We start from the raw sequence: 15,580 nt of genomic DNA on the forward strand, positions 1-15,580 counted from the left end.
CGTTGCTGCTGTTTGGTGGTAATAATTCTCACCCTTCATTTTATTGAGTAAGTCCAAGTTATAGCTATGCTATATAAGCAAGAACACAAATAAACGGTTGGTAAAATCGTATTTGAATAGTTACGTGATGTTGGGCTATTTTGAAGTATTTTCTGATATTGTTGTTGCTGGAATATTTTTGGAAATGCTTTATATGTGTGTGGTTCTTGTTGATATGAGTATGGAAGAGAAGAAGAAGTATGGATGGATATTTAATTGTAACATAAATTAGTGTAACGTTGGTTCTATTATTGCATTGCAATGTTCAAATTGTTTCTTCTTGGTTCAACGTCTTGCGTTTAAGGAGACTGTTTGTTATTGACAAAACATGTTAATGTACTGCAAGCTCGATCAAGTTTAAGTTTAGGTTTTGTCCTTTTAAGCTCTTATTGCATATGAAGAGAAAGACATGACTCCAAATGTAATTATGAGACGAACGTATAGGATGATGATTGGAAGCGGCGAGTTCAAGTTATTCTGGTTATATGGAAAAATTATAGGACTGTATTATACATATTTTTTTTATGGCTTTTATGGTTTGAAGACTCGTGGTTAGGATTTGGTTATGGTTATTTTGGGTTGGAAAAGAGGGGTGTGGCGATAAGCCAAGTTTTTATTATTGTGCAGGCATACTCTATTTGGTTGTTGTTGCCTATTGTGTAGGCCTCCACTTGTTAATAGATGCTGCAAAAATGTATGTTACGTCATTAATTTGGGGTTGTAATTTGGAGAAGAAAAGGTAATGAAACATACATTTAAAAAGGGTCTGGCGAGCTAATTACTCTGCTAGTAAGATCTAAATTGCTACTTTGACCCTGCCATGTTAATATTCTGCCTGTAATGGTTCTGTGACATGATTTTCTGTAGATTACATACTGTAAGGAAGGGGTACAATCCATATTGATATAACAAGACCCAAAATCGAGGTATGTTAAGGCTAAGCACTGTACTATCTTTGAGCACGAATTTTGGAATCCTAAATCGTCAAATATTGTTTTACTACTCTATTACTAGAAAGACCTTTGGTGAAAGGCACTGATATTTCAGCTGGTGTATTTTTGTGACTCCATTATGTTGCTATTCCACTCGTTCGGTTAGGTAGGGTATTTGGCGTCTTTATGTCATTTTGTTGATTCTCTTGACTATAGGTTCATGTGTACATATTCTTATTCTTCTTTAGATGTAGTATCTTAAAAATATTAGAGATGAACAATATGAATTTGAAATCAGTCCTTCTTCCTCGCTAATTTATATGTTTGAAAACTTTAAAATAAAACTCGATCTCTAAAACTCTTAAATATAAATCGTAGGCTTAAACTACTAAAGTATGGATTTTTTCTGAAATACTTTCTTTCACAAACCACTAAGCAAAGATATATAGATTCTAAATGAAGAACTTTAAGCTTTTTACAAACATCCTCAATGTAACACCCCATATTCAAAATAGACAAAAATGCAGATTTTGAGAAGTTGCAGGTGCAACTTACGGTCACCATCCACGGACCGTAGGTCAGACCACGGCCCGTGCTGGTGGTCCGTGGTTCACCACTGCAACCCCTCCCCAGCCAGCTCAGAAAATTGGCTAAGTCCCGACTCACGGACAGACCCACGGTCCGTAGATCAGACCACGGTCCGTGGTCTGTGTCAGTGGATCGAGACTTCCCTTACCCAACCTCTGACACAAACTACGGTCGACCAGCAAGGACCGTCATTCGAACCACGGTCCGTAGGTCTGACCATAGATGAGGGTCAGCAGCCAGTTAGCTGAAAATTCTGATGGGTCAACTTCAGATGGTCATAACTCTTAGCAAAAAATGAATTATGAGTCCCATGACCTATGGTTAGATAAATAATTGAATTATCCTTCCAATGCCACCGAGTTTGATAAATTCCGACCTCCGATTAAAAAGTTATGCTCATTTTAGTGAAGCCCTAGCGGGCAGACTCGACCTACGGACCCAATCGACGGACCGTCGATTGATTGACGGTCCATCAGTCACTCCGACAGCAGCTAATTCAAGGGTCTTTTGGTCTTTTCCTATTTCGTTTAACCTCTAAGATACGTCGTTTAAACCGTAAATCATGAGATTTTTATCAGTTTAAGCCTAGAAACATAACTAGAACTTACCTAAGTCAAATCATTAATCAAACTTAGAAGAATTAGAATCAAGAAGGAGAAAAAGGTCAAGAACCCTAGTTCAAGAACGTAGCAAGGTTCCTTCAGTTCCAGCCCCGAAATCGAAAGATTTCTTTGTGGAATTTGTCACCAAGTATGTGGGATTTCACTGGTGGGTTCCTTTCGCCCATTAGGTCCCTAGAATTCAGTCAGATTCTTGATTCCATGATGATGATTTGACCTAGGGTTTCTAGAATTACAGCAGATCATCATGAATTAGTTATTTAAATATTCCAAATCAGATTATCATGTTATTTCTCAGTTTATCGCATGAATTTCAGAACCCTAGCTATGTATTTCTTTAGTTCTTGAATTACACATGCTAGGTCAGATATTTTAGTATTCAGTTTTACATGCCTTAGTTTATGAATGCATCATTATCAGATTAATTGTTGCATTCTCAGTTTGTATGTTCAGTTTCGAGCTATCCAGTATTTACAGAAACTCAGTCATAATGTGTTAACCACTTAATCTATTGGGAGTAAAATAATACCGAGTTGGACTAGGGTTTCAGCGTACCCGTATAGTCCCAGAACTACGAGCCACGTAGGTGTAAGTCCCCTCTGTGGGCAACATCAGTTTAGTGATCAGCCAGCATGCCTTTATACCTCTGGCAGGGTATATTGGGTCCTCTCGATGGGGCGGATACATCGGACTCCACATTTAGCTCATGTGGTTTTATTTCGGTTATTAGTAGCTCCCACAGTTTAGTTAGACTCTTTTGCATTGACCATATTTCAGTACAGTCAGTATTCAGTCTTAGCATGTTATAAATTTGGTCATTGCATCAGTTAGCTCAGTATTCAGTATTTTTAGTATCTATATCATGTTCAGATTATTTCATTGCTTTATTGTTTTGTTCAGTTATATGTTATTTCAACTTTACTCTATCCTGCATGCTCAGTACCTTTCAAATACTGACGCATACGTGCACTACATCTTCTCGTGATGTAGGTTCAGGTTCTCAGTATCCAGATCACGCTTAGATCAGTTCCCGGTCTTCAGTTCAGCAGAATCAGTTGGTGAGTCCTCATTCTTCGGGGACAATAGTCATGAGTTTCTTTTCAGTATTTTAGTCCTGTAGTTTCAGTTTTGCTAGACTTAGCTGGGGCCTGTCCCAACATTTCTAGTCAGTTTAGAGGCTTATTTCAGACATAGTTAGATTCAGCTTAGTATTTTGAGTTTGATATTTCTTTTGTATTAAACTCTCAGATTTAATATATTCAGCTATAGTATATGGGTATTCCCCATCTTGTCAGATTTATTTATGATTTAGCTTCCGCATCAGTTTATTTTCTTTAGTATGCTCATGATCATGCCAGCAGGGTTAGCTTGGGATCACTTGTGGTTCTAGGTCCCGTGTCCGCGTCTCGGGAGTAGCTCGGGGCGTGACAAACTTGGTATCAGAGCATTAGGTTTAAGTGTCCTAGGATGTCTGAAAATCCGCACTAGGTAGAGTCCTTTTTATGGGTTTGTAGTGCGCACCACATCTAATGAGAGGGAGGCTACAAAGTGTCTTTAGGAAAAATCTGCATTTTCTTGTTACTCTTATCGTGCGTAAGGTATGATCTAATTCCATTCTAACTCGACGTTCTACGTTTCAGTGATCATGCCTCCTCGTAGAGCTTATGTCAGGAATGTGAATGCTAGGAACGCAAACGTAGCTCCTCCAGTTCCAGATCAAGAAGTGTCAAATGCTGAATTCAGGAATGTCATTCAGATGTTTGCTCAGAGTGTCGCTAACCAGAACAATCAGCGGGTTCAGGCTCCTGTGAATGCAAATGGTGGATCAGCAGCATCAAGGGTCTGTAACTTTGTTAGGATGAATCCGCCTGAGTTCTTAGGATCGCAGACTGGTGAAGATCCCCAGAATTTCTTGGATGAGATCAAGAAGATCTTTGAGGTGATGCAGGTCACTGGGAATGATCGGGTTGAGTTAGCATCTTACCAACTTAAGGATGTAGCTCATATCTGGTATACTCAGTGGAAGGAGAACAGGGGTACAGATGCTTCTCCTATTACTTGGGAGTGTTTTAGTGAAACCTTTCTAGACAGGTTTTTCCCCATAGAGTTGAGAGCCCAGGAATTTATGAACTTAAGGCAGGGTAACGTGATTGTCCAAGAGTATGGGCTCAAGTTTAACCAACTCTCCAAGTATGCTCCTCACATGGTTGCTGATTCTAGGGCACAGATGAATAAGTTTCTTTATGGAGTATCACACTTAGTAAAAACAGAGTGTAGGAATGCTATGTTGTTGGGAGACATGAACATCTCTAGGCTCATGACTCATGCTCAGCAGGTTGAGGGTGATAAGCTTAGGGAACAGGCTAAGGAGACTAAGAAAGCAAGAACAGGTAACTACGAGTATTCCCAACAGAAATCGGGTGGTGGAAATCGCTCGCATTTTCAGCAGAAGTCTTCGACTCCAGCCCCTTCATCAGCTAGTGTTCCATCCCCCAGGTTCCGTAATGATCAGAAAGGTAGGGCGTCAGGTTCTAAGTCTCAAGGTAGTGTTTCAGGCACCAAAACCTACCCAACTTGCCCGAAGTGTAGTAAGAACCATCCGGGTGAGTGCCTTGCAGGTAAGGAAGGATGTTTTGGGTGTGGTCAGTCTGGTCATAGATTGAAGGATTGTCCTTCTAGACAGGGTCAAAGTGGAAATAATGGTAGAGCTCAGTCTACAACTTCAACAGCACCAGTAGGTCGCCCGACTCAGCAGGGTAACTCTTCTGGTACTGGTGGCGGACAGCGCCAAAACAAGCTTTATGCTCTTCAGGCTCGTCAAGATCAAGAAGATTCTCCTGATGTAGTCACTGGTACGTTACGAGTCTTTGATCTTGATGTTTATGCATTGTTAGATCCAGGGGCTACCTTGTCTTTTGTAACTCCTTACATAGCAGTCCAATTCAGTGTTAGTCCAGAAACTCTTTCAGAACCCTTCTCAGTCTCTACTCCAGTCGGTGACCCAGTTATAGCTAGACGAGTATACAAAAATTGCCCTGTCACAGTCTCTCAGAAAGTCACCTCAGCAGATCTTGTAGAGTTAGAAATGGTAGACTTCGATGTCATTCTCGGCATGGATTGGTTACATTCATGTTATGCCTTAGTTGATTGTAGAACTAGGATTGTTCGTTTTCAGTTTCCAAACGAACCAATTCTAGAATGGAAGGGTAGTAGCTTAGCGCCTATGGGTCGATTCATTTCTTACCTTAAGGCCAGAAAGATGATATCTAAGGGTTATCTCTATCATCTAGTTCGGGTTAAGGATTCTAGTTCCGAAACCCCAACTCTTGAGTCAGTTCCAGTGGCTAATGAGTTTCCAGAAGTGTTCCTAGAAGATCTTCCTGGAGTTCCTCCCAAAAGGGAAATAGATTTTGGAATTGATCTCCTTCCAGATACTCAGCCTATCTCTATCCCTCCTTACAGAATGGCTCCAGCTGAGCTTAAGGAATTGAAAGAGCAGTTGAAAGACCTTTTAGATAAGGGCTTCATCAGACCCAGTATTTCGCCATGGGGTGCAACAGTGTTGTTCGTGAAGAAGAAAGATGGTTCTCTTAGAATGTGTATTGACTATAGACAGTTGAACAAAGTCACAATCAAGAATAAGTATCCTATCCCTAGGATTGATGACTTGTTCGACCAACTTCAGGGTGCTAGTCATTTCTCAAAGATAGACCTCAGATCAGGTTATCATCAGCTTAGAGTCAGAGATAGTGACATTCCGAAAATAGCCTTCAGAACTCGGTATGGTCATTACGAATTTGTAGTTATGTCATTTGGACTAACCAATGCTCCTGCAGCTTTCATGGATTTGATGAACAGAGTGTTCAAGCAGTACTTGGACTTGTTTGATATCGTCTTTATTGATGATATCCTCATTTACTCTAGGAATGAGGAAGAACATGCAAGTCATTTGAGAGTTGTTCTGCAAACTCTCAAAGATCACCAGTTATTTGCAAAATTTAACAAGTGTGAGTTTTGGTTACAATCAGTTGCCTTCCTTGGGCATATTGTGTCTAGTGAAGGAATTCGAGTAGATTCCCAGAAGATAGAAGCAGTGAAACAATGGCCCAGACCTACCTCTGTTACAGATATCAGAAGTTTCTTGGGTCTAGCAGGCTATTACAGACGATTTGTGGAAGGATTTTCATCCATAGCCTCTCCATTGACCAAGTTAACTCAGAGAAAGGTTAAGTTCCAATGGTCAGATGATTGTGAGAAAAGCTTTGCAGAACTGAAAACTAGGTTGACTACAACTCTTGTCTTGACTCTACCAGAGGGTTCGGATGGTTATGTGATCTATTGTGATGCATCCAGAGTCGGCCTAGGTTGTGTGTTGATGCAGTGAGGTAAGGTTATAGCTTATGCTTCCAGACAGATTAAGGTACATGAGAAAAATTATCCAACTCATGACCTCTAGCTAGCAGCAGTGGTGTTTGCACTTAAGATTTGGAGACACTACTTGTATGGTGTTCATGTAGATGTGTTCACAGACCATAAGAGCCTTCAGTATGTGTTCACCCAGAAAGAGTTGAATCTTCGTCAGAGAAGATGGCTTGAGTTTCTCAAAGATTATGATATGAGCGTGCATTACCATCCTGGTAAGGCCAATGTAGTAGCAGATGCCCTTAGCAGACTATCCATGGGTAGTGTATCACATGTTAAGGAAGAAAGGAGAGAGCTAGCAAAGGATGTTCACAGACTTGCTCGCCTAGGAGTTCGTCTTATGGGCATATCAGATAGTGGTGTAACGGTTCAGAATGGGGCAGAATCTTCTTTGGTAGTAGAGGTTAAGGAAATGCAAGATAGTGATCCAATCTTGCTTGAACTTAAGGGTGCAGTCCACAATCAAAGAGTGGAGGTTTTCTCCCAAGGGGGAGATGGTGTATTTCGCTATCAAGGTAGATTGTGTGTTCCTGATGTGGGTGAATTGAGACAGCATATTCTCGCAGAAGCCCACAATTCCAGATATTCTATTCATCCAGGCGCCACTATGATGTACCGTGATCTGTAGGAAGTCTATTGGTGGAATGGTATGAAAAGATATATAGCAGATTTTGTGGCTAAGTGCCCCAATTGCTAGCAAGTAAAGGTAGAACATCAGAAACCAGGAGGTATGACTCAAGATATTGACATTCCTACTTGGAAGTGGGAAGTGATCAACATGGACTGCATCACAGGTTTACCTCGTACTCGCAGACAACATGACTCCATTTGGGTGATTGTTGATAGGGTTACTAAGTCTTCTCGCTTTTTGGCGGTCAAGACTACAGATTCGGCGAAGGATTACGCCAAGCTTTACATTAATAAGATTGTGAGGTTGCATGGAGTTCCTTTGTCTATCATCTCAAATAGAGGTCCTCAGTTTACATCTCATTTCAGGAAGTCATTTCAGAAAGGTCTTGGTACTCAGGTTAATCTTAGCACAACATTTCATCCACAGACGGATGGTCAGGCAGAGCATACCATTCAGACCTTAGAGGACATGTTGAGAGCTTGCGTGATCGACTTCAAGGGTAGTTGGGATGATCACCTTCCTCTAATAGAATTCGCCTACAACAATAGTTACCATTCCAGCATTCAGATGGCCCCTTATGAGGCATTATATGGGCGTAGATGTAGATCTCCAGTTGGTTGGTTTGAAGTAGGTGAAGCAGCCTTGATAGGACCAGATTCGGTCCTTGATGCTATGGAGAAAGTGCAACTCATTAGAGATAGACTTAAGACTGCTCAGAGTCGCCAGAAGTCTTATGCAGATGTGAGAAGAAGGGAACTAGAGTTCCAAGTTGATGATTGGGTTTTCCTAAAAGTGTCACCTATGAAAGGGGTGATGAGATTTGGCAAGAAAGGGAAGCTCAGTCCCAGATATGTAGGCCCTTACCGAATCTTGAAAAGGATTGGTAAAGTGGCTTATGAGTTAGAGTTGCCAGCGGACTTAGCAGCAGTGCATCCAGTCTTTCACATTTCTCTTCTGAAGAAGTGTGTGGGTGATCCAACATCCATAGTGCCATTAGAGAGTGTGGCCGTGAAAGATAGCCTTTCTTATGAGGATGTACCAGTTGAGATTCTCGATCGTCAGGTTAAAAGGTTGAGAAATAAAGAAGTCGCTTCAGTCAAGGTTTTGTGGAGGAGTCAGTCAGTAGAGGGAGCTACTTGGGAAGCAGAAGCAACCATGAAGTCCAAGTATCCTCACCTCTTTCCTTTCGATTCCATTCCAGCTTGAGGTAATAGTTCCTCTTCAGTTTTTCAGTCATTCATGCGAAAATTCAGTCTTAGAATCATGTTCCTTCAGTTGGTACTTGCATTTTCAGCGTATTTGCATGTCCTTGGAACTCAATTCAGTCAGAAATTCAGTTCTCAGTGTTCAGTGGTAGGGATTGCAGCCCTCTCCCTCCATTTCAGCTAGTTTAGTCTTCATTCGAGGACGAATGGTCCAAAGGGGGAGATAATGTAACACCCCGTATTCAAAATAGACAAAAATGCAGATTTTGAGAAGTTGCAGGTGCAACTTACGGTCAACATCCACGGACCGTAGGTCAGACCACGGTCCGTGCTGGTGTTCCGTGGTTCACCACTGCAACCCCTCCCCAGCCAGCTCAGAAAATTGGTTAAGTCCCGACTCACGGACAGACCCACGGTCCGTAGATCAGACCACGGTCCGTGGTCTGTGTCCGTGGATCGAGACTTCCCTTACCCAACTTCTGACACAAACTACAGTCGACCAGCACGGACCGTCATTCGATCCACGGTCCGTAAGTCTGACCGTAGATGAGGGTCAGCAGCCAGTTAGCTGAAAATTCTGATGGGTCAACTTCAGATGGTCATAACTCTTAGTACAAAATGAATTATGTGTCTCCTGACCTATGGTTAGATACATAATTGAATTATCTTTCCAACTCCACTGATTTTGCTAAATTCCGACCTCCGAGTAAAAAGTTATGCTCGTTTTAGTGAAGCCCTATCGGGCAGACTCGACCTACGGACCCAATCGACGGACCGTCAGTCACTCCGACAGCAGCTAATTCAAGGGTCTTTTGGTCTTTTCCTATTTCGTTTAACCCCTAAGATACATCATTTAAACCCTAAATCATGAGATTTTAATCAGTTTAAGCCTAGAAACATAACTAGAACTTACCTAAGTTAAATCATTAATCAAACTTAGAAGAATTAGAATCAAGAAGGAGAAAAAGGTCAAGAACCCTAGTTCAAGAACGTAGCAAGGTTCCTTCAGTTCCAGCCCCGAAATCGAAAGATTTCTCTGTGGAATTCGTCACCAGGTATGTGGGATTTCACTGGTGGGTTCCTTTCGCCCATTAGGTCTCTAGAATTCAGTCAGATTCTTGATTCCATGATTATGAACAAACCTAGGGTTTCTAGAATTACAGCAGATCATCATGAATTAGTTATTTAAATGTTCCAAATCAGATTATCATGTTATTGCTCAGTTTATCGCATGAATTTCAGAACCCTAGCTATGTATTTCTTTAGTTCTTGAATTACACATGCTAGGTCAAATATTTCAGTATTCAGTTTTACATGCCTCAGTTTATGAATGCATCATTATCATATTAATTGTTGCATTCTCAGTTTGCATGTTCAGTTTCGAGCTATCCAGTATTTACAGAAACTCAGTCATAATGTGTTAACCACTTAATCTATTGGGAGTAGAATAATACCGAGTTGGACTAGGGTTTCAGCGTACCCGTATAGTCCCAGAACTACGAGCCACGTAGGTGTAAGTCCCCTCTGTGGGCAACATCAGTTTAGTGATCACGCCAGCATGCCTTTATACCTCTGGCAGGGTATATTGGGTCCTCTCGATGGGGCGTATACATCGGACTCCACATTTAGCTCATGTGATTTTATGTCGGTTATTAGTAGCTCCCACAGTTTAGTTAGACTATTTTGCATTGACCATATTTCAGTACAGTCAGTATTCAGTCTCAGCATGTTATAAATTTGGTCATTGCATCAGTTAGCTCAGTATTCAGTATTTTCAGTATTTATATCATGTTCAGATTATTTCATTGCTTTATTGCTTTGTTCAGTTATATATTATTTCAGCTTTACTCTATCCTGCATGCTCAGTACCTTTCAAGTACTGACGCATACGTGCGCTACATCTTCTCGTGATGTAGGTTCAGGTTCTCAGTATCCAGATCACGCTTAGATCGGTTCCCGGTCTTCAGTTCAGCAGAATCAATTGGTGAGTCCTCATTATTCGGGGACAATAGTCATGAGTTTCTTTTCAGTATTTTAGTCCTTTAGTTTCAATTTTGCTAGACTTAGCTGGGGCCTGTCCCAGCATTTCTAGTCAGTTTAGAGGCTTATTTCAGATATAGTTAGATTCAGCTTAGTGTTTTGAGTTTGATATTTCTTTTGTATTAAACTCTCAGATTTGATATATTCAGCTATATTATATGGGTATTCTCCATCTTGTCAGATTTATTTATGATTTAGCTTCCGCATCAGTTTATTTTCTTTAGTATGCTCATGATCATGCCAGCAGGGTTAGCTTGGGATCACTTGTGGTCCTAGGTCCCGTGTCCGCGTCTCGGAGATAGCTCGGGGCGTGACACTCAAGTTTAAGTTGCCTTTCTAAATCCAAGTTAATTGTTCCAGTTTAATCTACAAGTATATAAGTTTCACGAGATAGTTACATGTTATACGAAAGTCATTACGATATTATGAGGACTAGAGTACCAATGAGCCAAGATTGGCAACATGATTCAAGTAACAAATGCATTACGGATCTATGACATTAGATGCTATGCATTCTACTTCCGAGCTATAATCGGAAGGTATAGGGCCTATTGCCTATACTTATACCTATGAGACATAAATGGCCCACAAGTTGGCGCATTTGATCCCGGTTCGCTACCGGATGGCACCACCACTGCTAGCACTTGATTGTATATGACATGCATTTGCATATATATATATATATATATATATATATTCACGACATACGATTATGTAAGCGTACCATGCATATTTAATTTATATGAGGTTTGATGTCAGCCATGGCGGCTACCAGAGTTTATGTATCAGGTGGTATCTTTATTCCCCTTTTTACAGTAACTATTTATTATTCTATTTTCTGCCTTACATACCAGTACATTTTATACGTACTGACGTCCCGTTGCCTGGGGATGCATTTTTGTTTCATGCGTGCAGGTCCAGATAGGCATTCTGATTGATCCCTCTGCTAGGATTCGAGGTTCAGCTGTGAGTTGGTAAGCTCCACTTCTTCTTGGAGCTTTCATAGGATGTTACTTTTATTGTACAGTTTGGGTATAATTGGGGCCTTGTCCCAACCAGTGCTTATGTCACTCATAAAGGCTATTGTGGACACAGTACTCTTGGTTTCTTTCTGTAACTTTCTGTTTCCAGCCACATAGGCTGGACATGTATAGATATGTATATATGTGTATATCTTCATTTTAGCCTTGTCGGCTAGCTAGTACCTTATTATCTTTGGCTTGTCTACCTTTGTCTATATGACTTACTGATATTCGGGTTATGATCTTAAGGGTCCAATCATAGTATTTTAGATGTTATGCTGCCCGACCTTCTAAGTCCTCAGTTTAGTCAGTTGGCATGTTTATGTGGCTACCTCGATTGCTTAAGGTGTCGAGTGCTAGTCACGCCTTCTCTAGTTTGGGGCGTGACAATTATGGCCAAATTTTCTGGCCAAAAGAATTTTCATTCTTTTATATATATATATATATATATAAATAGGAGAGGTCATAACGCCTACGTGTCAGTGCCACGATTAATCTCTGTTTTTTTACTTTTAAAATATCAATTAATTAATTATTAATTGAAAGTTATGATATATATTTAAAAAATTGTTTTTTCTTAAAAGTAACCGAATATAGAGGAAAAAACGTATGTTTAGATGGCAGTTGCTATAAAATTTGAATTTTAAATAATTTAATATATATATGAATTATTAAAATTAATTTAATAGCTGAAATAAAAATGTATATATCAAATGGCAGATCTTACAAAATTTGAATTTTAAATAATTTAAAAAGAAACTATTTATAGTTTTTACAAAATTTGTACTTAAATAATTTAAAATGAAGCTATATATATATATATATATTGAGGATAACTGTTACAGTTTCCAGATTTTTCAAATTTGAATTTGAAATGGCAGTTTTTTTTACATTTAAAAATTAATTCAATCTTATTATTTAAAATTAACATCTAATTCCATATCCTCAATAAATAAACCCACGAATGGAAGCTTCTTTTAAAATTCATCATTTTAAATAATATTTAATATTTTGAAGTTTTACATCAATTTTTATTCTTATTCGGATTTAAAAATAATTATCTTTTTAGAAAATACATCTTATAATCTATATGTTCTATCTTTATTGATTAAAAAAAATCTAACTAATAATAATAATAATATATTAAATTTTAAAAAAGCATCCAACTAAATATGGTGTTTTAATCTTTGTTTAGAAAAAAAAGAAGTAATTCTCCAACTAAATAAGTAGTTTTAAAACTTCTCATTACACTCCTATTTCTAAGCAAATTGAAAAACTTTTAAATTAAAATTATCTATTTAAAAAACCCACGTATGAAAGTTTCTTTTAAAACATATCATTTAAATATTATTTAATATTTTAAGTTTATATCATATTTTTTTTCTTCTTTGAATTTTAAAATAAACATTTAAAAATAAAATTTAACCTATAATCTATAAGTTCAATCTTTACGGATAAAAAAACCGAACTAATAATAATAATAATGATAATGATGATGATGATGATGATGATAATAATGTATTAAATTTTAAGAAACATCCAACTAAATATAGAATTTTAATTTTAATTTTTGGAAACAATATAATTATCCAACTAAATAGGGAGTTTTAAAACTTCCCATTACACTCCTACTTCTAAACAAATTTTAAAAAAATTACTTTAAATTGTAGAAATTATTTAATTAAGAAAATCCATATATGGAAGTTCAAAATATGGTGTTTTAATATTTATGTTGAAAAAGTAATAATTATCCAACTAAATAGTAAATTTTAAAACTTCTCATTACAATCCTACTTCTAAACAAATTGAAACAACTTTTAAATTTAAATTATTTATTTAAAAAAAATATAAAAAATATGGAAGTTTCTTTTAAAATTTATCATTTAAATATTATTTAATAATTTAAGTTTTGTATCCGATTTTTTCTTATTTGCATTTTAAATTAAACATTTTAATAAAATATAACCTATAATCTATATGTTTTATCTTTACTGATAAAAAAATTGAACTAATAATAATAATAATATATAATAATAATAATGTATTAAATTTTTAAAAAAACATCCAACTAAATATGGCATTTTAATCTTTATTTTGGAAAAATAATAATTTATCCAATTAAATTGGGAGTTTCAAAACTTCCCATTACACTCCTACTTCTAAACAAATTCAAATTTTTTAAATTAAAATTAATTATTTAAAAAAAAAAACCCACATATGAAAGTTTCTTTTAAAATTTATCATTTTAATATTATTTATTATTTTAAGTTTTATATCATATTTTTTTTTCTTATTTGCATTTTAAAATAAACATTTTTTAATTTAATATAACCTATAATCTATATTTTCTATCTTTATAGATAAAAAAATCGATTAATAATAATAATAAAATAATAATAAACTACTGTTTAACTTAAACGTATAATAATAATAATAATAATAATAATAATGTATTAAATTTTTTTAAAAAACATCTAACTAAATATGACATTTTAATCTTTATTTTGGAAAAAACAAATAACCATCCAACTAAATAGGGAGTTTTAAAACTTCCTATTACACTCATACTTCTAAGCAAATTGAAAAACTTTTAAATTAAAATTATTTATTTAGGAAAACCCACGTATAGAAGTTCTAAATATGGTGTTTTAATCTTTATTTTGAAACTATAATAATTATCCAACTAAATAAAGAGTTTTAAAACTTCTCATTACACTCCTCCTTCTAAACAAATTGAAAAACTTTTCAATTTAAATTATTTATTTAAAAAAATACCACGTATGAAAGTTTCTTTTTAAATTTATCATTTAAATATTATTTAATATATTAAGTTTCATATCAGATTTTTTTTCTTATTTGCAATTTAAGCACTATATTAATTCATATCTCTTAGTTTTTCTTCTTCAAAGATTCAACCTTAGCACAAGATTAATGATAAATTGTAATAGCAAAAATTATAAAATGATAATATCAGTCACTATCATAAACATAGAAGGAATTAAATTATATTATTATTATAATAAGTTAAATATAATATTAAGTGCATAGTATATTTTATTAATTATTTTTAATTATAAAATTATTACATTTTAAATCATCCGCGCAACGCGCGAGCATGTATACTAGTAACATGTTTATGAAGTCCCTTAAACCATTGTTCAACCTCATCATTCGAATATCCTCAAAAGGCATCATCGAACCATAACCTCACACAATTTCCTTAAATAATTGAACATTCTAAATCTGATCACACATCCTTTCAATAAGTCTATCACTTTTACCTTAGTATCAGGTCTAACCTTCAAGCCATACACAATAAACCAACTTCTAACTTAAGGAACCACGCACGACTCATCACTATAAGTGAGAGAGAATGGAATGAAGCAATAAAAATTAGAACGAACAAAGGATGCACGATAGAGATTCAAGAAGTGAAGATTTTTCTTAAAAGTCACTATAGCCTCTCGAAGATAAATACAGACGTCTTCGTACCGATCCTCGAGACTCTACTTAGACTCGGCTTGTACACACGTGAGACCTATGACCTGGGGCTCTGATACCATTTTGTCACGATCCAAAAATGAACGTGATGATACTTATCTAATCCCACCAAGACAAGTCAGCCTAAAACCCAATTAATACGGTGAATGCGGAAGTAAAACGAGAATAAAAGTCTAATACTATAAAATAATGCAAAAAATTATAAACAACTTAAATATACACCAAAACCTGGTTGTCACGTGTACAAGCCTCTAACGTGTTACAATTGATTCAAAAGAACAAAAAATACAAATCTCAAAAGCCATTGTTTCTAGAATAGAATAAGATCATAATTAAGGAGAAAGAAGGTTTGCTGAGATGACAAGCAACTACCTCACAAACCTCCACAAGAAGCCTCAGACAAGAAGAGAAGAGAAAGTATCACAAAGGTCCGGGCTAGTAACCTACAAAAATATAGAAACAAGGGGTGAGTACCAAACTACACGGTACCCAGCAAGTAAACTTCTAATTAAACACAAGCTAAGGGAATAGAATATGGGTACTCCTTACACCCCAACCAAACCTCCACAACTACAACTTG

The sequence above is a fragment of the Solanum verrucosum genome, unplaced genomic scaffold (assembly GCF_900185275.1).
Source record: "Solanum verrucosum unplaced genomic scaffold, falcon-dt-bn FXZP01000214.1, whole genome shotgun sequence".
Classification (NCBI taxonomy): Eukaryota; Viridiplantae; Streptophyta; class Magnoliopsida; order Solanales; family Solanaceae; genus Solanum; species Solanum verrucosum.